The 14,708-nt window shown below is 41.5% G+C and overlaps 50 non-coding genes and 15 pseudogenes across 50 annotated transcripts; all 65 read left to right on the top strand.

The window, feature by feature from the left end:
* The first annotated feature begins 34 nt into the window (after positions 1 to 34).
* LOC135069658 (5S ribosomal RNA) lies at positions 35 to 153 on the top strand. Its single transcript, XR_010255835.1, has one exon. It is a non-coding gene; the product is annotated as a 5S ribosomal RNA (ribosomal RNA).
* A 107-nt stretch (positions 154 to 260) lies between these two features.
* On the top strand, positions 261 to 379 carry LOC134888338 (5S ribosomal RNA; annotated as a pseudogene).
* A 107-nt stretch (positions 380 to 486) lies between these two features.
* On the top strand, positions 487 to 605 carry LOC134893464 (5S ribosomal RNA). The gene has a single exon (XR_010171676.1). It is a non-coding gene; the product is annotated as a 5S ribosomal RNA (ribosomal RNA).
* Positions 606 to 712: 107 nt separating this feature from the next.
* LOC135059917 (5S ribosomal RNA) lies at positions 713 to 831 on the top strand. Its single transcript, XR_010246312.1, has one exon. It is a non-coding gene; the product is annotated as a 5S ribosomal RNA (ribosomal RNA).
* Positions 832 to 938: 107 nt separating this feature from the next.
* LOC134886385 (5S ribosomal RNA) lies at positions 939 to 1,057 on the top strand. The gene has a single exon (XR_010170469.1). It is a non-coding gene; the product is annotated as a 5S ribosomal RNA (ribosomal RNA).
* Positions 1,058 to 1,164: 107 nt separating this feature from the next.
* On the top strand, positions 1,165 to 1,283 carry LOC134893452 (5S ribosomal RNA). Its single transcript, XR_010171675.1, has one exon. It is a non-coding gene; the product is annotated as a 5S ribosomal RNA (ribosomal RNA).
* A 107-nt stretch (positions 1,284 to 1,390) lies between these two features.
* LOC135060897 (5S ribosomal RNA) lies at positions 1,391 to 1,509 on the top strand. Its single transcript, XR_010247293.1, has one exon. It is a non-coding gene; the product is annotated as a 5S ribosomal RNA (ribosomal RNA).
* A 107-nt stretch (positions 1,510 to 1,616) lies between these two features.
* LOC134900916 (5S ribosomal RNA) lies at positions 1,617 to 1,735 on the top strand. The gene has a single exon (XR_010174417.1). It is a non-coding gene; the product is annotated as a 5S ribosomal RNA (ribosomal RNA).
* A 107-nt stretch (positions 1,736 to 1,842) lies between these two features.
* Positions 1,843 to 1,961, top strand: LOC134886193 (5S ribosomal RNA). The gene has a single exon (XR_010170284.1). It is a non-coding gene; the product is annotated as a 5S ribosomal RNA (ribosomal RNA).
* Positions 1,962 to 2,068: 107 nt separating this feature from the next.
* On the top strand, positions 2,069 to 2,187 carry LOC134893441 (5S ribosomal RNA). Its single transcript, XR_010171673.1, has one exon. It is a non-coding gene; the product is annotated as a 5S ribosomal RNA (ribosomal RNA).
* Positions 2,188 to 2,294: 107 nt separating this feature from the next.
* On the top strand, positions 2,295 to 2,413 carry LOC134892622 (5S ribosomal RNA; annotated as a pseudogene).
* Positions 2,414 to 2,520: 107 nt separating this feature from the next.
* Positions 2,521 to 2,639, top strand: LOC135059319 (5S ribosomal RNA). The gene has a single exon (XR_010245726.1). It is a non-coding gene; the product is annotated as a 5S ribosomal RNA (ribosomal RNA).
* A 107-nt stretch (positions 2,640 to 2,746) lies between these two features.
* Positions 2,747 to 2,865, top strand: LOC134901831 (5S ribosomal RNA). Its single transcript, XR_010175310.1, has one exon. It is a non-coding gene; the product is annotated as a 5S ribosomal RNA (ribosomal RNA).
* Positions 2,866 to 2,972: 107 nt separating this feature from the next.
* On the top strand, positions 2,973 to 3,091 carry LOC134893429 (5S ribosomal RNA). The gene has a single exon (XR_010171672.1). It is a non-coding gene; the product is annotated as a 5S ribosomal RNA (ribosomal RNA).
* A 107-nt stretch (positions 3,092 to 3,198) lies between these two features.
* On the top strand, positions 3,199 to 3,317 carry LOC134893418 (5S ribosomal RNA). Its single transcript, XR_010171671.1, has one exon. It is a non-coding gene; the product is annotated as a 5S ribosomal RNA (ribosomal RNA).
* A 107-nt stretch (positions 3,318 to 3,424) lies between these two features.
* On the top strand, positions 3,425 to 3,543 carry LOC135069657 (5S ribosomal RNA). Its single transcript, XR_010255834.1, has one exon. It is a non-coding gene; the product is annotated as a 5S ribosomal RNA (ribosomal RNA).
* Positions 3,544 to 3,650: 107 nt separating this feature from the next.
* Positions 3,651 to 3,769, top strand: LOC134891449 (5S ribosomal RNA; annotated as a pseudogene).
* Positions 3,770 to 3,876: 107 nt separating this feature from the next.
* Positions 3,877 to 3,995, top strand: LOC134893407 (5S ribosomal RNA). The gene has a single exon (XR_010171670.1). It is a non-coding gene; the product is annotated as a 5S ribosomal RNA (ribosomal RNA).
* A 107-nt stretch (positions 3,996 to 4,102) lies between these two features.
* On the top strand, positions 4,103 to 4,221 carry LOC135058327 (5S ribosomal RNA). Its single transcript, XR_010244757.1, has one exon. It is a non-coding gene; the product is annotated as a 5S ribosomal RNA (ribosomal RNA).
* Positions 4,222 to 4,328: 107 nt separating this feature from the next.
* LOC135064464 (5S ribosomal RNA) lies at positions 4,329 to 4,447 on the top strand. Its single transcript, XR_010250771.1, has one exon. It is a non-coding gene; the product is annotated as a 5S ribosomal RNA (ribosomal RNA).
* Positions 4,448 to 4,554: 107 nt separating this feature from the next.
* LOC135059916 (5S ribosomal RNA) lies at positions 4,555 to 4,673 on the top strand. Its single transcript, XR_010246311.1, has one exon. It is a non-coding gene; the product is annotated as a 5S ribosomal RNA (ribosomal RNA).
* Positions 4,674 to 4,780: 107 nt separating this feature from the next.
* On the top strand, positions 4,781 to 4,899 carry LOC134901166 (5S ribosomal RNA). Its single transcript, XR_010174659.1, has one exon. It is a non-coding gene; the product is annotated as a 5S ribosomal RNA (ribosomal RNA).
* Positions 4,900 to 5,006: 107 nt separating this feature from the next.
* Positions 5,007 to 5,125, top strand: LOC134887251 (5S ribosomal RNA; annotated as a pseudogene).
* Positions 5,126 to 5,232: 107 nt separating this feature from the next.
* On the top strand, positions 5,233 to 5,351 carry LOC135062302 (5S ribosomal RNA). Its single transcript, XR_010248655.1, has one exon. It is a non-coding gene; the product is annotated as a 5S ribosomal RNA (ribosomal RNA).
* A 107-nt stretch (positions 5,352 to 5,458) lies between these two features.
* On the top strand, positions 5,459 to 5,577 carry LOC134896880 (5S ribosomal RNA; annotated as a pseudogene).
* A 107-nt stretch (positions 5,578 to 5,684) lies between these two features.
* LOC135058326 (5S ribosomal RNA) lies at positions 5,685 to 5,803 on the top strand. The gene has a single exon (XR_010244756.1). It is a non-coding gene; the product is annotated as a 5S ribosomal RNA (ribosomal RNA).
* A 107-nt stretch (positions 5,804 to 5,910) lies between these two features.
* On the top strand, positions 5,911 to 6,029 carry LOC135061759 (5S ribosomal RNA). The gene has a single exon (XR_010248131.1). It is a non-coding gene; the product is annotated as a 5S ribosomal RNA (ribosomal RNA).
* A 107-nt stretch (positions 6,030 to 6,136) lies between these two features.
* On the top strand, positions 6,137 to 6,255 carry LOC135070910 (5S ribosomal RNA). Its single transcript, XR_010257058.1, has one exon. It is a non-coding gene; the product is annotated as a 5S ribosomal RNA (ribosomal RNA).
* A 107-nt stretch (positions 6,256 to 6,362) lies between these two features.
* LOC135058325 (5S ribosomal RNA) lies at positions 6,363 to 6,481 on the top strand. Its single transcript, XR_010244755.1, has one exon. It is a non-coding gene; the product is annotated as a 5S ribosomal RNA (ribosomal RNA).
* A 107-nt stretch (positions 6,482 to 6,588) lies between these two features.
* LOC135069656 (5S ribosomal RNA) lies at positions 6,589 to 6,707 on the top strand. Its single transcript, XR_010255833.1, has one exon. It is a non-coding gene; the product is annotated as a 5S ribosomal RNA (ribosomal RNA).
* Positions 6,708 to 6,814: 107 nt separating this feature from the next.
* LOC135070909 (5S ribosomal RNA) lies at positions 6,815 to 6,933 on the top strand. Its single transcript, XR_010257057.1, has one exon. It is a non-coding gene; the product is annotated as a 5S ribosomal RNA (ribosomal RNA).
* Positions 6,934 to 7,040: 107 nt separating this feature from the next.
* On the top strand, positions 7,041 to 7,159 carry LOC135066453 (5S ribosomal RNA). Its single transcript, XR_010252700.1, has one exon. It is a non-coding gene; the product is annotated as a 5S ribosomal RNA (ribosomal RNA).
* Positions 7,160 to 7,266: 107 nt separating this feature from the next.
* Positions 7,267 to 7,385, top strand: LOC135059913 (5S ribosomal RNA). The gene has a single exon (XR_010246309.1). It is a non-coding gene; the product is annotated as a 5S ribosomal RNA (ribosomal RNA).
* Positions 7,386 to 7,492: 107 nt separating this feature from the next.
* LOC134886384 (5S ribosomal RNA) lies at positions 7,493 to 7,611 on the top strand. Its single transcript, XR_010170468.1, has one exon. It is a non-coding gene; the product is annotated as a 5S ribosomal RNA (ribosomal RNA).
* A 107-nt stretch (positions 7,612 to 7,718) lies between these two features.
* Positions 7,719 to 7,837, top strand: LOC134893395 (5S ribosomal RNA). Its single transcript, XR_010171669.1, has one exon. It is a non-coding gene; the product is annotated as a 5S ribosomal RNA (ribosomal RNA).
* Positions 7,838 to 7,944: 107 nt separating this feature from the next.
* On the top strand, positions 7,945 to 8,063 carry LOC134888030 (5S ribosomal RNA; annotated as a pseudogene).
* Positions 8,064 to 8,170: 107 nt separating this feature from the next.
* On the top strand, positions 8,171 to 8,289 carry LOC134900365 (5S ribosomal RNA). Its single transcript, XR_010173877.1, has one exon. It is a non-coding gene; the product is annotated as a 5S ribosomal RNA (ribosomal RNA).
* Positions 8,290 to 8,396: 107 nt separating this feature from the next.
* On the top strand, positions 8,397 to 8,515 carry LOC135058324 (5S ribosomal RNA). Its single transcript, XR_010244754.1, has one exon. It is a non-coding gene; the product is annotated as a 5S ribosomal RNA (ribosomal RNA).
* Positions 8,516 to 8,622: 107 nt separating this feature from the next.
* LOC135058490 (5S ribosomal RNA) lies at positions 8,623 to 8,741 on the top strand. Its single transcript, XR_010244918.1, has one exon. It is a non-coding gene; the product is annotated as a 5S ribosomal RNA (ribosomal RNA).
* A 107-nt stretch (positions 8,742 to 8,848) lies between these two features.
* On the top strand, positions 8,849 to 8,967 carry LOC134893768 (5S ribosomal RNA; annotated as a pseudogene).
* A 107-nt stretch (positions 8,968 to 9,074) lies between these two features.
* Positions 9,075 to 9,193, top strand: LOC134894631 (5S ribosomal RNA; annotated as a pseudogene).
* Positions 9,194 to 9,300: 107 nt separating this feature from the next.
* On the top strand, positions 9,301 to 9,419 carry LOC134887730 (5S ribosomal RNA; annotated as a pseudogene).
* Positions 9,420 to 9,526: 107 nt separating this feature from the next.
* LOC134892138 (5S ribosomal RNA) lies at positions 9,527 to 9,645 on the top strand (annotated as a pseudogene).
* Positions 9,646 to 9,752: 107 nt separating this feature from the next.
* Positions 9,753 to 9,871, top strand: LOC134888813 (5S ribosomal RNA; annotated as a pseudogene).
* Positions 9,872 to 9,978: 107 nt separating this feature from the next.
* LOC135059182 (5S ribosomal RNA) lies at positions 9,979 to 10,097 on the top strand. Its single transcript, XR_010245595.1, has one exon. It is a non-coding gene; the product is annotated as a 5S ribosomal RNA (ribosomal RNA).
* Positions 10,098 to 10,204: 107 nt separating this feature from the next.
* Positions 10,205 to 10,323, top strand: LOC135064332 (5S ribosomal RNA). Its single transcript, XR_010250641.1, has one exon. It is a non-coding gene; the product is annotated as a 5S ribosomal RNA (ribosomal RNA).
* Positions 10,324 to 10,430: 107 nt separating this feature from the next.
* On the top strand, positions 10,431 to 10,549 carry LOC135059912 (5S ribosomal RNA). The gene has a single exon (XR_010246308.1). It is a non-coding gene; the product is annotated as a 5S ribosomal RNA (ribosomal RNA).
* A 107-nt stretch (positions 10,550 to 10,656) lies between these two features.
* Positions 10,657 to 10,775, top strand: LOC135059489 (5S ribosomal RNA). Its single transcript, XR_010245890.1, has one exon. It is a non-coding gene; the product is annotated as a 5S ribosomal RNA (ribosomal RNA).
* Positions 10,776 to 10,882: 107 nt separating this feature from the next.
* On the top strand, positions 10,883 to 11,001 carry LOC135069866 (5S ribosomal RNA). The gene has a single exon (XR_010256047.1). It is a non-coding gene; the product is annotated as a 5S ribosomal RNA (ribosomal RNA).
* Positions 11,002 to 11,108: 107 nt separating this feature from the next.
* Positions 11,109 to 11,227, top strand: LOC134884547 (5S ribosomal RNA). The gene has a single exon (XR_010168691.1). It is a non-coding gene; the product is annotated as a 5S ribosomal RNA (ribosomal RNA).
* A 107-nt stretch (positions 11,228 to 11,334) lies between these two features.
* LOC135066605 (5S ribosomal RNA) lies at positions 11,335 to 11,453 on the top strand. The gene has a single exon (XR_010252848.1). It is a non-coding gene; the product is annotated as a 5S ribosomal RNA (ribosomal RNA).
* A 107-nt stretch (positions 11,454 to 11,560) lies between these two features.
* LOC134885267 (5S ribosomal RNA) lies at positions 11,561 to 11,679 on the top strand. Its single transcript, XR_010169384.1, has one exon. It is a non-coding gene; the product is annotated as a 5S ribosomal RNA (ribosomal RNA).
* A 107-nt stretch (positions 11,680 to 11,786) lies between these two features.
* On the top strand, positions 11,787 to 11,905 carry LOC134885773 (5S ribosomal RNA). Its single transcript, XR_010169879.1, has one exon. It is a non-coding gene; the product is annotated as a 5S ribosomal RNA (ribosomal RNA).
* A 107-nt stretch (positions 11,906 to 12,012) lies between these two features.
* Positions 12,013 to 12,131, top strand: LOC135066938 (5S ribosomal RNA). The gene has a single exon (XR_010253171.1). It is a non-coding gene; the product is annotated as a 5S ribosomal RNA (ribosomal RNA).
* Positions 12,132 to 12,238: 107 nt separating this feature from the next.
* Positions 12,239 to 12,357, top strand: LOC135066378 (5S ribosomal RNA). The gene has a single exon (XR_010252625.1). It is a non-coding gene; the product is annotated as a 5S ribosomal RNA (ribosomal RNA).
* Positions 12,358 to 12,464: 107 nt separating this feature from the next.
* On the top strand, positions 12,465 to 12,583 carry LOC134901523 (5S ribosomal RNA). The gene has a single exon (XR_010175013.1). It is a non-coding gene; the product is annotated as a 5S ribosomal RNA (ribosomal RNA).
* A 107-nt stretch (positions 12,584 to 12,690) lies between these two features.
* LOC134887198 (5S ribosomal RNA) lies at positions 12,691 to 12,809 on the top strand (annotated as a pseudogene).
* Positions 12,810 to 12,916: 107 nt separating this feature from the next.
* On the top strand, positions 12,917 to 13,035 carry LOC134891744 (5S ribosomal RNA; annotated as a pseudogene).
* Positions 13,036 to 13,142: 107 nt separating this feature from the next.
* On the top strand, positions 13,143 to 13,261 carry LOC134892137 (5S ribosomal RNA; annotated as a pseudogene).
* A 107-nt stretch (positions 13,262 to 13,368) lies between these two features.
* Positions 13,369 to 13,487, top strand: LOC134888812 (5S ribosomal RNA; annotated as a pseudogene).
* A 107-nt stretch (positions 13,488 to 13,594) lies between these two features.
* LOC135070524 (5S ribosomal RNA) lies at positions 13,595 to 13,713 on the top strand. The gene has a single exon (XR_010256686.1). It is a non-coding gene; the product is annotated as a 5S ribosomal RNA (ribosomal RNA).
* Positions 13,714 to 13,820: 107 nt separating this feature from the next.
* Positions 13,821 to 13,939, top strand: LOC135064331 (5S ribosomal RNA). Its single transcript, XR_010250640.1, has one exon. It is a non-coding gene; the product is annotated as a 5S ribosomal RNA (ribosomal RNA).
* Positions 13,940 to 14,046: 107 nt separating this feature from the next.
* On the top strand, positions 14,047 to 14,165 carry LOC135064609 (5S ribosomal RNA). Its single transcript, XR_010250915.1, has one exon. It is a non-coding gene; the product is annotated as a 5S ribosomal RNA (ribosomal RNA).
* A 107-nt stretch (positions 14,166 to 14,272) lies between these two features.
* LOC135059487 (5S ribosomal RNA) lies at positions 14,273 to 14,391 on the top strand. Its single transcript, XR_010245888.1, has one exon. It is a non-coding gene; the product is annotated as a 5S ribosomal RNA (ribosomal RNA).
* A 107-nt stretch (positions 14,392 to 14,498) lies between these two features.
* Positions 14,499 to 14,617, top strand: LOC135066300 (5S ribosomal RNA). The gene has a single exon (XR_010252552.1). It is a non-coding gene; the product is annotated as a 5S ribosomal RNA (ribosomal RNA).
* Positions 14,618 to 14,708: the final 91 nt, after the last annotated feature.

The following is a 14,708-nucleotide window of genomic DNA, read 5'->3' as shown; positions in this document are numbered from 1 at the left end:
AAGTAGAAAAGTTCAAACAGAAACCATAAAGCTCATCTACAGCCACACCACACTGGATACGCCCAATCTCATCTGATTTTGGAAGCTAAGCAGTGTTGGGCCTGGTTAGTACTTGGACGGGAGACCACCTGGGAATACAAGGTGCTGTAGATAATTTTATACTGCCAACACCGTTCTGTTGATGCATTCCATTTTAAAACGTATTCATTTATGAACCAGTAGTTAGAAGTAGAAAAGTTCTAACAGAAACCAAAAAGTTCATGTACAGCCACACTACACTGGATACGTCCAATCTCATCTGATCTTGGAAGCTAAGCAGTGTTGGGCCTGGTTAGTACTTGGATGGGAGACCACCTGGGAATACAAGGTGCTGTAGATATTTTTATACTGCCAACACCGTTCTGTTGATGCATTCCATTTTCAAACGAATTCATTTATGAACCAGTAGTTAGAAGTAGAAAAGTTCTAACAGAAACCACAAAGCTCATCTACAGCCACACCACACTGGATACGCCCAATCTCATCTGATCTTGGAAGCTAAGCAGTGTTGGGCCTGGTTAGTACTTGGATGGGAGACCACCTGGGAATACAAGGTGCTGTAGATATTTTTATACTGCCAACACCGTTCTGTTGATGCATTCCATTTTAAAACGTATTCATTTATGAACCAGTAGTTAGAAGTAGAAAAGTTCTAACAGAAACCAGACATTTCATCTACAGCAACACCACACTGGATACGCCCAATCTCATCTGATCTTGGAAGCTAAGCAGTGTTGGGCCTGGTTAGTACTTGGATGGGAGACCACCTGGGAATACAAGGTGCTGTAGATATTTTTATACTGCCAACACCGTTCTGTTGATGCATTCCATTTTCAAACGTATTAATTTATGAACCAGTAGTTAGAAGTAGAAAAGTTCTAACAGAAACCACAAAGCTCATCCACAGCCACACCTTTCTGGATACGCCCAATCTCATCTGATCTTGGAAGCTAAGCAGTGTTGGGCCTGGTTAGTACTTGGATGGGAGACCACCTGGGAATACAAGGTGCTGTAGATATTTTTATACTGCCAACACCGTTCTGTTGATGCATTCCATTTTCAAACGTATTCATTTATGAACCAGTAATTAGAAGTAGAAAAGTTCTAACAGAAACCACAAAGCTCATCTACAGCCACACCACACTGGATACGCCCAATCTCATCTGATCTTGGAAGCTAAGCAGTGTTGGGCCTGGTTAGTACTTGGATGGGAGACCACCTGGGAATACAAGGTGCTGTAGATATTTTTATACTGCCAACACCCTTCTGTTGATGCATTCCATTTTCAAACGTATTCATTTATGAACCAGTAGTTAGAAGTAGAAAAGTTCTAACAGAAACCACAAAGCTCATCTACAGCCACACCACACTGGATACGCCCAATCTCATCTGATCTTGGAAGCTAAGTAGTGTTGGGCCTGGTTAGTACTTGGATGGGAGACCACCTGGGAATACAAGGTGCTGTAGATATTGTTATACTGCCAACACCGTTCTGTTGATGCATTCAATTTTCAAATGTATTCATTTATGAACCAGTAGTTAGAAGTAGAAAAGTTCAAATATAAACCATAAAACTCATCTACAGCCACACCACACTGGATACGCCCAATCTCATCTGATCTTGGAAGCTAAGCAGTGTTGGGCCTGGTTAGTACTTGGATGGGAGACCGCCTGGGAATACAAGGTGCTGTAGATAATTTTATACTGCCAACACCGTTCTGTTGATGCATTCCATTTTACAACGTATTCATTTATGAACCAGTAGTTAGAAGCAGAAAAGTTCTAACAGAAACCAAAAAGTTCATCTACAGCCGCACCACACTGGATACGTCCAATCTCATCTGATCTTGGAAGCTAAGCAGTGTTGGGCCTGGTTTGTACTTGGATGGGAGACCACCTGGGAATACAAGGTGCTGTAGATATTTTTATACTGCCAACACCGTTCTGTTGATGCATTCCATTTTCAAACGTACTCATTTATGAACCAGTAGTTAGAAGTAGAAAAGTTCTAACAGAAACCAAAAAGTTCATCTACAGCCACACCACACTGGATACGCCCAATCTCATCTGATCTTGGAAGCTAAGCAGTGTTGGGCCTGGTTAGTACTTGGATGGGAGACCACCTGGGAATACAAGGTGCTGTAGATATTTTTATACTGCCAACACCGTTCTGTTGATGCATTCCATTTTCAAACGAATTAATTTATGAACCAGTAGTTAGAAGTAGAAAAGTTCTAACAGAAACCACAAATTTCATCTACAGCCACACCACACTGGATACGCCCAATCTCATCTGATCTTGGAAGCTAAGCAGTGTTGGGTCTGGTTAGAACTTGGATGGGAGACCACCTGGGTATACAAGGTGCTGTAGATATTTTTATACTGCCTACACCGTTCTGATGATGCATTCCATTTTAAAACATATTCATTTATGAACCAGTAGTTAGAAGTAGAAAAGTTCTAACAGAAACTACAAAGCTCATCTACAGCCACACCACACTGGATACGCCCAATCTCATCTGATCTTGGAAGCTAAGCAGTGTTGGACCGGGTTAGTACTTGGATGGGAGACCACCTGGGAATACAAGGTGCTGTAGATATTTTTATACTGCCAACACCGTTCTGTTGATGCATTCCATTTTCAAACGTATTCATTTATGAACCAGTAGTTAGAAGTAGAAAAGTTCTAACAGAAACCACAAAGCTCGTCTACAGCCACACCACACTGGATACGCCCAATCTCATCTGATCTTGGAAGCTAAGCAGTGTTGGGCCTGGTTAGTACTTGGATGGGAGACCACCTGGGAATACAAGGTGCTGTAGATATTTTTATACTGCCAACACCGTTCTGTTGATGCATTCCATTTTCAAACGTATTCATTTATGAACCAGTAGTTAGAAGTAGAAAAGTTCTAACAGAAACCACAAAGCTCATCTACAGCCACACCACACTGGATACGCCCAATCTCATCTGATCTTGGAAGCTAAGCAGTGTTGGGCCTGGTTAGTACTTGGATGGGAGACCACCTGGGAATACAAGGTGCTGTAGATATTTTTATACTGCCAACACCCTTCTGTTGATGCATTCCATTTTCAAACGTATTCATTTATGGACCAGTAGTTAGAAGTAGAAAAGTTCTAACAGAAACCACAAAACTCATCTACAGCCACACCACACTGGATACGCCCAATCTCATCTGATCTTGGAAGCTAAGCAGTGTTGGGCCTGGTTAGTACTTGGATGGGAGACCACCTGGGAATACAAGGTGCTGTAGATATTTTTATACTGCCAACACCGTTCTGTTGATGCATTCAATTGTCAAATGTATTCATTTATGAACCAGTAGTTAGAAGTAGAAAAGTTCAAACAGAAACCATAAAGCTCATCTACAGCCACACCACACTGGATACGCCCAATCTCATCTGATTTTGGAAGCTAAGCAGTGTTGGGCCTGGTTAGTACTTGGACGGGAGACCACCTGGGAATACAAGGTGCTGTAGATAATTTTATACTGCCAACACCGTTCTGTTGATGCATTCCATTTTAAAACGTATTCATTTATGAACCAGTAGTTAGAAGTAGAAAAGTTCTAACAGAAACCAAAAAGTTCATGTACAGCCACACCACACTGGATATGTCCAATCTCATCTGATCTTGGAAGCTAAGCAGTGTTGGGCCTGGTTAGTATTTGGATGGGAGACCACCTGGGAATACAAGGTGCTGTAGATATTTTTATACTGCCAACACCGTTCTGTTGATGCATTCCATTTTCAAACGAATTCATTTATGAACCAGTAGTTAGAAGTAGAAAAGTTCTAACAGAAACCACAAAGCTCATCTACAGCCACACCACACTGGATACGCCCAATCTCATCTGATCTTGGAAGCTAAGCAGTGTTGGGCCTGGTTAGTACTTGGATGGGAGACCACCTGGGAATACAAGGTGCTGTAGATATTTTTATACTACCAACACCGTTCTGTTGATGCATTCCATTTTCAAAAGTATTCATTTATGAAACAGTAGTTAGAAGTAGAAAAGTTCTAACAGAAACCATAAAGCTCATCTACAGCCACACCACACTGGATACGCCCAATCTCATCTGAGCTTGGAAGCTAAGCAGTGTTGGGCCTGGTTAGTACTTGGATGGGAGACCACCTGGGAATACAAGGTGCTGTAGATATTTTTATACTACCAACACCGTTCTGTTGATGCATTCCATTTTCAAACGTATTCATTTATAAACCAGTAGTTAGAAGTAGAAAAGTACTAACAGAAACCACAAAGCTCTTCTACAGCCACACCACACTGGATATGCCCAATCTCATCTGATCTTGGAAGCTAAGCAGTGTTGGGCCTGGTTAGTACTTGGATGGGAGACCACCTGGGAATACAAGGTGCTGTAGATATTTTTATACTGCCAACACCATTCTGTTGATGCATTCCATTTTAAAACGTATTCATTTATGAACCAGTAGTTAGAAGTAGAAAAGTTCTAACAGAAACCAGAAAGTTCATCTACAGCAACACCACACTGGATACGCCCAATCTCATCTGATCTTGGAAGCTAAGCAGTGTTGGGCCTGGTTAGTACTTGGATGGGAGACCACCTGGGAATACAAGGTGCTGTAGATATTTTTATACTGCCAACACCGTTCTGTTGATGCTTTCAATTTTCAAATGTATTCATTTATGAACCAGTAGTTAGAAGTAGAAAAGTTCAAACAGAAACCACAAAGCTCATCTACAGCCACACCACACTGGATACGCCCAATCTCATCTGATCTTGGAAGCTAAGCAGTGTTGGGCCTGATTAGTACTTGGATGGGAGACCACCTGGGAATACAAGGTGCTGTAGATATTTTTATACTGCCAACACCGTTCTGTTGATGCATTCCATTTTAAAACGTATTCATTTATGAACCAGTAGTTAGAAGTAGAAAAGTTCTAACAGAAAACAGAAAGTTCATCTACAGCAACACCACACTGGATACGCCCAATCTCATCTGATCTTGGAAGCTAAGCAGTGTTGGGCCTGGTTAGTACTTGGATGGGAGACCACCCGGTAATACAAGGTGCTGTAGATATTTTTATACTGAAAACACCGTTCTGTTGATGCATTCCATTTTTAAACGTATTCATTTATGAACCAGGAGTTAGAAGTAGAAAAGTTCTAACAGAAACCAAAAAGTTTATCTACAGCCACACCACACTGGATACGTCCAATCTCATCTGATCTTGGAAGCTAAGCAGTGTTGGGCCTGGTTAGTACTTGGATGGGAGACCACCTGGGAATACAAGGTGCTGTAGATATTTTAATACTGCCAACACCGTTCTGTTGATGGATTCCATTTTCAAACGTATTCATTTATGAACCAGTAGTTAGAAGTAGAAAAGTTCTAACAGAAACCACAAAGCTCATCTACAGCCACACCACACTGGATACGCCCAATCTCATCTGATCTTGGAAGCTAAACAGTGTTGTGCCTGGTTAGTATTTGGATGCTAGACTACTTGGGAATACAAGGTGCTGTAGATATTTTTATACTGCCAACACCCTTCTGTTGATGCATTCCATTTTAAAACGTATTCATTTATGAACCAGTAGTTAGAAGTAGAAAAGTTCTAACAGAAACTATAAAGCTCATCTACAGCCACACCACACTGGATACGCCCAATCTCATCTGAGCTTGGAAGCTAAGCAGTGTTGGGCCTGGTTAGTACTTGGATGGGAGACCACCTGGGAATACAAGGTGCTGTAGATATTTTTATACTGCCAACACCCTTCTGTTGATGCATTCCATTTTCAAACGTATTCATTTATGGACCAGTAGTTAGAAGTAGAAAAGTTCTAACAGAAACCACAAAACTCATCTACAGCCACACCACACTGGATACGCCCAATCTCATCTGATCTTGGAAGCTAAGCAGTGTTGGGCCTGGTTAGTACTTGGACGGGAGACCACCTGGGAATACAAGGTGCTGTAGATAATTTTATACTGCCAACACCGTTCTGTTGATGCATTCCATTTTAAAACGTATTCATTTATGAACCAGTAGTTAGAAGTAGAAAAGTTCTAACAGAAACCAAAAAGTTCATGTACAGCCACACCACACTGGATACGTCCAATCTCATCTGATCTTGGAAGCTAAGCAGTGTTGGGCCTGGTTAGTACTTGGATGGGAGACCACCTGGGAATACAAGGTGCTGTAGATATTTTTATACTACCAACACCGTTCTGTTGATGCATTCCATTTTCAAACGTATTCATTTATGAAACAGTAGTTAGAAGTAGAAAAGTTCTAACAGAAACTATAAAGCTCATCTACAGCCACACCACACTGGATACGCCCAATCTCATCTGAGCTTGGAAGCTAAGCAGTGTTGGGCCTGGTTAGTACTTGGATGGGAGACCACCTGGGAATACAAGGTGCTGTAGATATTTTTATACTGCCAACACCCTTCTGTTGATGCATTCCATTTTCAAACGTATTCATTTATGGACCAGTAGTTAGAAGTAGAAAAGTTCTAACAGAAACCACAAAGCTCATCTACAGCCACACCACACTGGATACGCCCAATCTCATCTGATTTTGGAAGCTAAGCAGTGTTGGGCCTGGTTAGTACTTGGACGGGAGACCACCTGGGAATACAAGGTGCTGTAGATAATTTTATACTGCCAACACCGTTCTGTTGATGCATTCCATTTTAAAACGTATTCATTTATGAACCAGTAGTTAGAAGTAGAAAAGTTCTAACAGAAACCAAAAAGTTCATGTACAGCCACACCACACTGGATACGTCCAATCTCATCTGATCTTGGAAGCTAAGCAGTGTTGGGCCTGGTTAGTACTTGGATGGGAGACCACCTGGGAATACAAGGTGCTGTAGATATTTTTATACTGCCAACACCGTTCTGTTGATGCATTCCATTTTCAAACGAATTCATTTATGAACCAGTAGTTAGAAGTAGAAAAGTTCTAACAGAAACCACAAAGATCATCTACAGCCACACCACACTGGATACGCCCAATCTCATCTGATCCTGGAAGCTAAGCAGTGTTGGGCCTGGTTAGTACTTGGATGGGAGACCACCTGGGAATACAAGGTGCTGTAGATATTTTTATACTGCCAACACCGTTCTGTTGATGCATTCCATTTTAAAACGTATTAATTTATGAACCAGTAGTTAGAAGTAGAAAAGTTCTAACAGAAACCAGAAATTTCATCTACAGCAACACCACACTGGATACGCCCAATCTCATCTGATCTTGGAAGCTAAGCAGTGTTGGGCCTGGTTAGTACTTGGATGGGAGACCACCTGGGAATACAAGGTGCTGTAGATATTTTTATACTGCCATCACCGTTCTGTTGATGCATTCCATTTTCAAACGTATTAATTTATGAACCAGTAGTTAGAAGTAGAAAAGTTCTAACAGAAACCACAAAGCTCATCCACAGCCACACCTTTCTGGATACGCCCAATCTCATCTGATCTTGGAAGCTAAGCAGTGTTGGGCCTGGTTAGTACTTGGATGGGAGACCACCTGGGAATACAAGGTGCTGTAGATATTTTTATACTGCCAACACCGTTCTGTTGATGCATTCCATTTTCAAACGTATTCATTTATGAACCAGTAATTAGAAGTAGAAAAGTTCTAACAGAAACCACAAAGCTCATCTACAGCCACACCACACTGGATACGCCCAATCTCATCTGATCTTGGAAGCTAAGCAGTGTTGGGCCTGGTTAGTACTTGGATGGGAGACCACCTGGGAATACAAGGTGCTGTAGATATTTTTATACTGCCAACACCCTTCTGTTGATGCATTCCATTTTCAAACGTATTCATTTATGAACCAGTAGTTAGAAGTAGAAAAGTTCTAACAGAAACCACGAAGCTCATCTACAGCAACACTACACTGGATACGCCCAATCTCATCTCATCTTGGAAGCTAAGCAGTGTTGGGCCTTGTTAGTACTTGGATGGGAGACCACCTGGGAATACAAGGTGCTGTAGATATTTTTATACTGCCAACACCGTTCTGTTGATGCATTCCATTTTAAAATGTATTCATTTATGAACCAGTAGTTAGAAGTAGAAAAGTTCTAACAGAAACCAGAAAGTTCATCTACAGCAACACCACACTGGATACGCCCAATCTCATCTGATCTTGGAAGCTAAGCAGTGTTGGGCCTTGTTAGTACTTGGATGGGAGACCACCTGGGAATACAAGGTGCTGTAGATATTTTTATACTGCCAACACCGTTCTGTTGATGCATTCCATTTTCAAACGTATTCATTTATGAAACAGTAGTTAGAAGTAGAAAAGTTCTAACAGAAACCATAAAGCTCATCTACAGCCACACCACACTGGATACGCCCAATCTCATCTGAGCTTGGAAGCTAAGCAGTGTTGGGCCTGGTTAGTACTTGGATGGGAGACCACCTGGGAATACAAGGTGCTGTAGATATTTTTATACTACCAACACCGTTCTGTTGATGCATTCCATTTTCAAACGTATTCATTTATGAACCAGTAGTTAGAAGTAGAAAAGTACTAACAGAAACCACAAAGCTCTTCTACAGCCATACCACACTGGATATGCCCAATCTCATCTGATCTTGGAAGCTAAGCAGTGTTGGGCCTGGTTAGTACTTGGATGGGAGACCACCTGGGAATACAAGGTGCTGTAGATATTTTTATACTGCCAACACCATTCTGTTGATGCATTCCATTTTAAAACGTATTCATTTATGAACCAGTAGTTAGAAGTAGAAAAGTTCTAACAGAAACCAGAAAGTTCATCTACAGCAACACCACACTGGATACGCCCAATCTCATCTGATCTTGGAAGCTAAACAGTGTTGTGCCTGGTTAGTATTTGGATGGGAGACTACCTGGGAATACAAGGTGCTGTAGATAATTTTATACTGCCAACACCGTTCTGTTGATGCATTCCATTTTAAAACGTATTCATTTATGAACCAGTAGTTAGAAGTAGAAAAGTTCTAACAGAAACCAGAAAGTTCATCTACAGCAACACCACACTGGATACGCCCAATCTCATCTGTTCTTGGAAACTAAGCAGTGTTGGGCCTGGTTAGTACTTGGATGGGAGACCACCCGGTAATACAAGGTGCTGTAGATATTTTTATACTGAAAACACCGTTCTGTTGATGCATTCCATTTTTAAACGTATTCATTTATGAACCAGGAGTTAGAAGTAGAAAAGTTATAACAGAAACCAAAAAGTTCATCTACAGCCACACCACACTGGATACGTCCAATCTCATCTGATCTTGGAAGCTAAGCAGTGTTGGGCCTGGTTAGTACTTGGATGGGAGACCACCTGGCAATACAAGGTGCTGTAGATATTTTTATACTGCCAACACCGTTCTGTTGATGGATTCCATTTTAAAACGTATTCATTTATGAACCAGTAGTTAGAAGTAGAAAAGTTCTAACAGAAACCACAAAGCTCATCTACAGCCACACCACACTGGATACGCCCAATCTCATCTGATCTTGGAAGCTAAACAGTGTTGTGCCTGGTTAGTATTTGGATGGGAGACTACCTGGGAATACAAGGTGCTGTAGATAATTTTATACTGCCAACACCGTTCTGTTGATGCATTCCATTTTAAAACGTATTCATTTATGAACCAGTAGTTAGAAGTAGAAAAGTTCTAACAGAAACCAGAAAGTTCATCTACAGCAACACCACACTGGATACGCCCAATCTCATCTGTTCTTGGAAACTAAGCAGTGTTGGGCCTGGTTAGTACTTGGATGGGAGACCACCTGGGAATACAAGGTGCTGTAGATATTTTTATACTGCCAACACCGTTCTGTTGATGCATTCCATTTTCAAACGTATTCATTTATGAACCAGTAGTTAAAAGTAGAAAAGTTCTAACAGAAACCACAAAGCTCATCTACAGCCACACCACACTGGATACGCCCAATCTCATCTGATCTTGGAAGCTAAGCAGTGTTGGGCCTGGTTAGTACTTGGATGGGAGACCACCTGGGAATACAAGGTGCTGTAGTTATTTTTATACTGCCAACACCGTTCTGTTGATGCATTCCATTTTCAAACGTATTCATTTATGAACCAGTAGTTAGAAGTAGAAAAGTTCTAACAGAAACCACAAAGCTCATCTACAGCCACACCACACTGGGTATGCCCAATCTCATCTGATCTTGGAAGCTAAGCAGTGTTGGGCCTGGTTAGTACTTGGATGGGAGACCACCTGGGAATACAAGGTGCTGTAGATATTTTTATACTGCCAACACCGTTCTGTTGATGCATTCCATTTTAAAACGTATTCATTTATGAACCAGTAGTTAGAAGTAGAAAAGTTCTAACAGAAACCAGAAAGTTCATCTACAGCAACACCACACTGGATACGCCCAATCTCATCTGATCTTGGAAGCTAAGCAGTGTTGGGCCTGGTTAGTACTTGGATGGGAGACCACCTGGGAATACAAGGTGCTGTAGATATTTTTATACTGCCAACACCGTTCTGTTGATGCATTCCATTTTAAAACGTATTCATTTATGAACCAGTAGTTAGAAGTAGAAAAGTTCTAACAGAAACCACAAAGCTCATCTACAGCCACACCACACTGGGTACGCCCAATCTCATCTGATCTTGGAAGCTAAGCAGTGTTGGGCCTGGTTAGTACTTGGATGGGAGACCACCTGGGAATACAAGGTGCTGTAGATATTTTTATACTGCCAACACCGTTCTGTTGATGCATTCCATTTTCAAACGTATTCATTTATGAACCAGTAGTTAGAAGTAGAAAAGTTCTAACAGAAACCACAAAGCTCATCTACAGCCACACCACACTGGATACGCCCAATCTCATCTGATCTTGGAAGCTTAGCAGTGTTGGGCCTGGTTAGTACTTGAATGGGAGACCACCTGGGAATACAAGGTGCTGTAGATATTTTTATACTGCCAACACCGTTCTGTTGATGCATTCCATTTTCAAACGTATTCATTTATGAACCAGTAGTTAGAAGTAGAAAAGTTCTAACAGAAACCACAAAGCTCATCTACAGCCACACCACACTGGATACGCCCAATCTCATCTGATCTTGGAAGCTAAGCAGTGTTGTGCCTGGTTAGTACTTGGATGGGAGACCACCTGGGAATACAAGGTGCTGTAGTTATTTTTATACTGCCAACACCGTTCTGTTGATGCATTCCATTTTCAAACGTATTCATTTATGAACCAGTAGTTAGAAGTAGAAAAGTTCTAACAGAAACCACAAAGCTCATCTACAGCCACACCACACTGGGTACGCCCAATCTCATCTGATCTTGGAAGCTAAGCAGTGTTGGGCCTGGTTAGTACTTGGATGGGAGACCACCTTGGAATACAAGGTGCTGTAGATATTTTTATACTGCCAACACCGTTCTGTTGATGCATTCCATTTTCAAACGTATTCATTTATGAACCAGTAGTTAGAAGTAGAAAAGTTCTAACAGAAACCACAAAGCTCATCTACAGCCACACCACACAGGATACGCCCAATCTCATCTGATCTTGGAAGCTAAGCAGTGTTGGGCCTGGATAGTACATGGATGGGAGACCACCTGGGAATACAAGGTGCTGTAGATAATTTTATACTGCCAACACCGTTCTGTTGATGCATTCCATTTTAAAACATATTCATTTATGAACCAGTAGTTAGAAGTAGAAAAGTTCTAACAGAAACCAAAAAGTTCATCTACAGCCACACCACACTGGATACGTCCAATCTCATCTGATCTTGGAAGCTTAGCAGTGTTGGGCCTGGTTAGTACTTGGATGGGAGACCACCTGGGAATACAAGGTGCTGTAGATATTTTTATACTGCCAACACCGTTCTGTTGATGCATTCCATTTTCAAACGTATTCATTTATGAACCAGTAGTTAGAAGTAGAAAAGTTCTAACAGAAACCACAAAGCTCATCTACAGCCACACCACACTGGATATGCCCAATCTCATCTGATCTTGGAAGCTAAGCAGTGTTGGGCCTGGTTAGTACTTGGATGGGAGACCACCTCGGAATACAAGGTGCTGTAGATATTTTTATACTGCCAACACCGTTCTGTTGATGCATTCCATTTTAAAACGTGTTCATTTATGAACCAGTAGTTAGAAGTAGAAAAGTTCTAACAGAAACCAGAAAGTTCATCTACAGCAACACCACACTGGATACGCCCAATCTCATCTGGTCTTGGAAGCTAAGCAGTGTTGGGCCTGGTTAGTACTTGGATGGGAGACCACCTGGGAATACAAGGTGCTGTAGATATTTTTATACTGCCAACACCGTTCTGTTGATGCATTCCATTTTCAAACGTATTCATTTATGAACCAGTAGTTAGAAGTAGAAATGTTCTAACAGAAACCACAAAGCTCATCTACAGCCACACCACACTGGATACGCCCAATCTCATCTGATCTTGGAAGCTAAGCAGTGTTGGGCCTGGTTAGTACTTGGATGGGAGACCACCTGGGAATACAAGGTGCTGTAGGTATTTTTATACTGCCAACACCGTTCTGTTGATGCATTCCATTTTCAAACGTATTCATTTATGAACCAGTAGTTAGAAGTAGAAAAGTTCTAACAGAAACCACAAAGCTCATCTACAGCCACACCACACTGGGTACGCCCAATCTCATCTGATCTTGGAAGCTAAGCAGTGTTGGGCCTGGTTAGTACTTGGATGGGAGACCACCCGGTAATACAAGGTGCTGTAGATATTTTTATACTGAAAACACCGTTCTGTTGATGCATTCCATTTTTAAACGTATTCATTTATGAACCAGGAGTTAGAAGTAGAAAAGTTCTAACAGAAACCAAAAAGTTCATCTACAGCCACACTACACTGGATACGTCCAATCTCATCTGATCTTGGAAGCTAAGCAGTGTTGGGCCTGGTTAGTACTTGGATGGGAGACCACCTGGGAATACAAAGTACTGTAGATATTTTTATACTGCCAACACCGTTCTGTTGATGGATTCCATTTTAAAACGTATTCATTTATGAACCAGTAGTTAGAAGTAGAAAAGTTCTAACAGAAACCACAAAGCTCATCTACAGCCACACCACACTGGATACGCCCAATCTCATCTGATCTTGGAAGCTAAACAGTGTTGTGCCTGGTTAGTATTTGGATGGGAGACTACCTGGGAATACAAGGTGCTGTAGATAATTTTATACTGCCAACACCGTTCTGTTGATGCATTCCATTTTAAAACGTATTCATTTATGAACCAGTAGTTAGAAGTAGAAAAGTTCTAACAGAAACCAGAAAGTTCATCTACAGCAACACCACACTGGATACGCCCAATCTCATCTGTTCTTGGAAACTAAGCAGTGTTGGGCCTGGTTAGTACTTGGATGGGAGACCACCTGGGAATACAAGGTGCTGTAGATATTTTTATACTGCCAACACCGTTCTGTTGATGCATTCCATTTTCAAACGTATTCATTTATGAACCAGTAGTTAAAAGTAGAAAAGTTCTAACAGAAACCACAAAGCTCATCTACAGCCACACCACACTGGATACGCCCAATCTCATCTGATCTTGGAAGCTACGCAGTGTTGGGCCTGGTTAGTACTTGGATGGGAGACCACCTGGGAATACAAGGTGCTGTAGTTATTTTTATACTGCCAACACCGTTCTGTTGATGCATTCCATTTTCAAACGTATTCATTTATGAACCAGTAGTAAGAAGTAGAAAAGTTCTAACAGAAACCACAAAGCTCATCTACAGCCACACCACACTGGGTATGCCCAATCTCATCTGATCTTGGAAGCTAAGCAGTGTTGGGCCTGGTTAGTACTTGGATGGGAGACCACCTGGGAATACAAGGTGCTGTAGATATTTTTATACTGCCAACACCGTTCTGTTGATGCATTCCATTTTAAAACGTATTCATTTATGAACCAGTAGTTAGAAGTAGAAAAGTTCTAACAGAAACCAGAAAGTTCATCTACAGCAACACCACACTGGATACGCCCAATCTCATCTGATCTTGGAAGCTAAGCAGTGTTGGGCCTGGTTAGTACTTGGATGGGAGACCACCTGGGAATACAAGGTGCTGTAGTTATTTTTATACTGCCAACACCGTTCTGTTGATGCATTCCATTTTCAAACGTATTCATTTATGAACCAGTAGTTAGAAGTAGAAAAGTTCTAACAGAAACCACAAAGCTCATCTACAGCCACACCACACTGGGTACGCCCAATCTCATCTGATCTTGGAAGCTAAGCAGTGTTGGGCCTGGTTAGTACTTGGATGGGAGACCACCTGGGAATACAAGGTGCTGTAGATATTTTTATACTGCCAACACCGTTCTGTTGATGCATTCCATTTTCAAACGTATTCATTTATGAACCAGTAGTTAGAAGTAGAAAAGTTCTAACAGAAACCAAAAAGCTCATCTACAGCCACACCACACTGGATACGCCCAATCTCATCTGATCTTGGAAGCTTAGCAGTGTTGGGCCTGGTTAGTACTTGGATGGGAGACCACCTGGGAATACAAGGTGCTGTAGATATTTTTATACTGCCAACACCGTTCTGTTGATGCATTCCATTTTCAAACGTATTCATTTATGAACCAGTAGTTAGAAGTAGAAAAGTTCTAAC

This window comes from Pseudophryne corroboree, chromosome 3, assembly GCF_028390025.1.
Source record: "Pseudophryne corroboree isolate aPseCor3 chromosome 3, aPseCor3.hap2, whole genome shotgun sequence".
Classification (NCBI taxonomy): Eukaryota; Metazoa; Chordata; class Amphibia; order Anura; family Myobatrachidae; genus Pseudophryne; species Pseudophryne corroboree.
The sequence above is the reverse complement of the archived record's forward strand: the minus strand, read 5'-3'. Positions and strand labels throughout refer to the sequence as shown.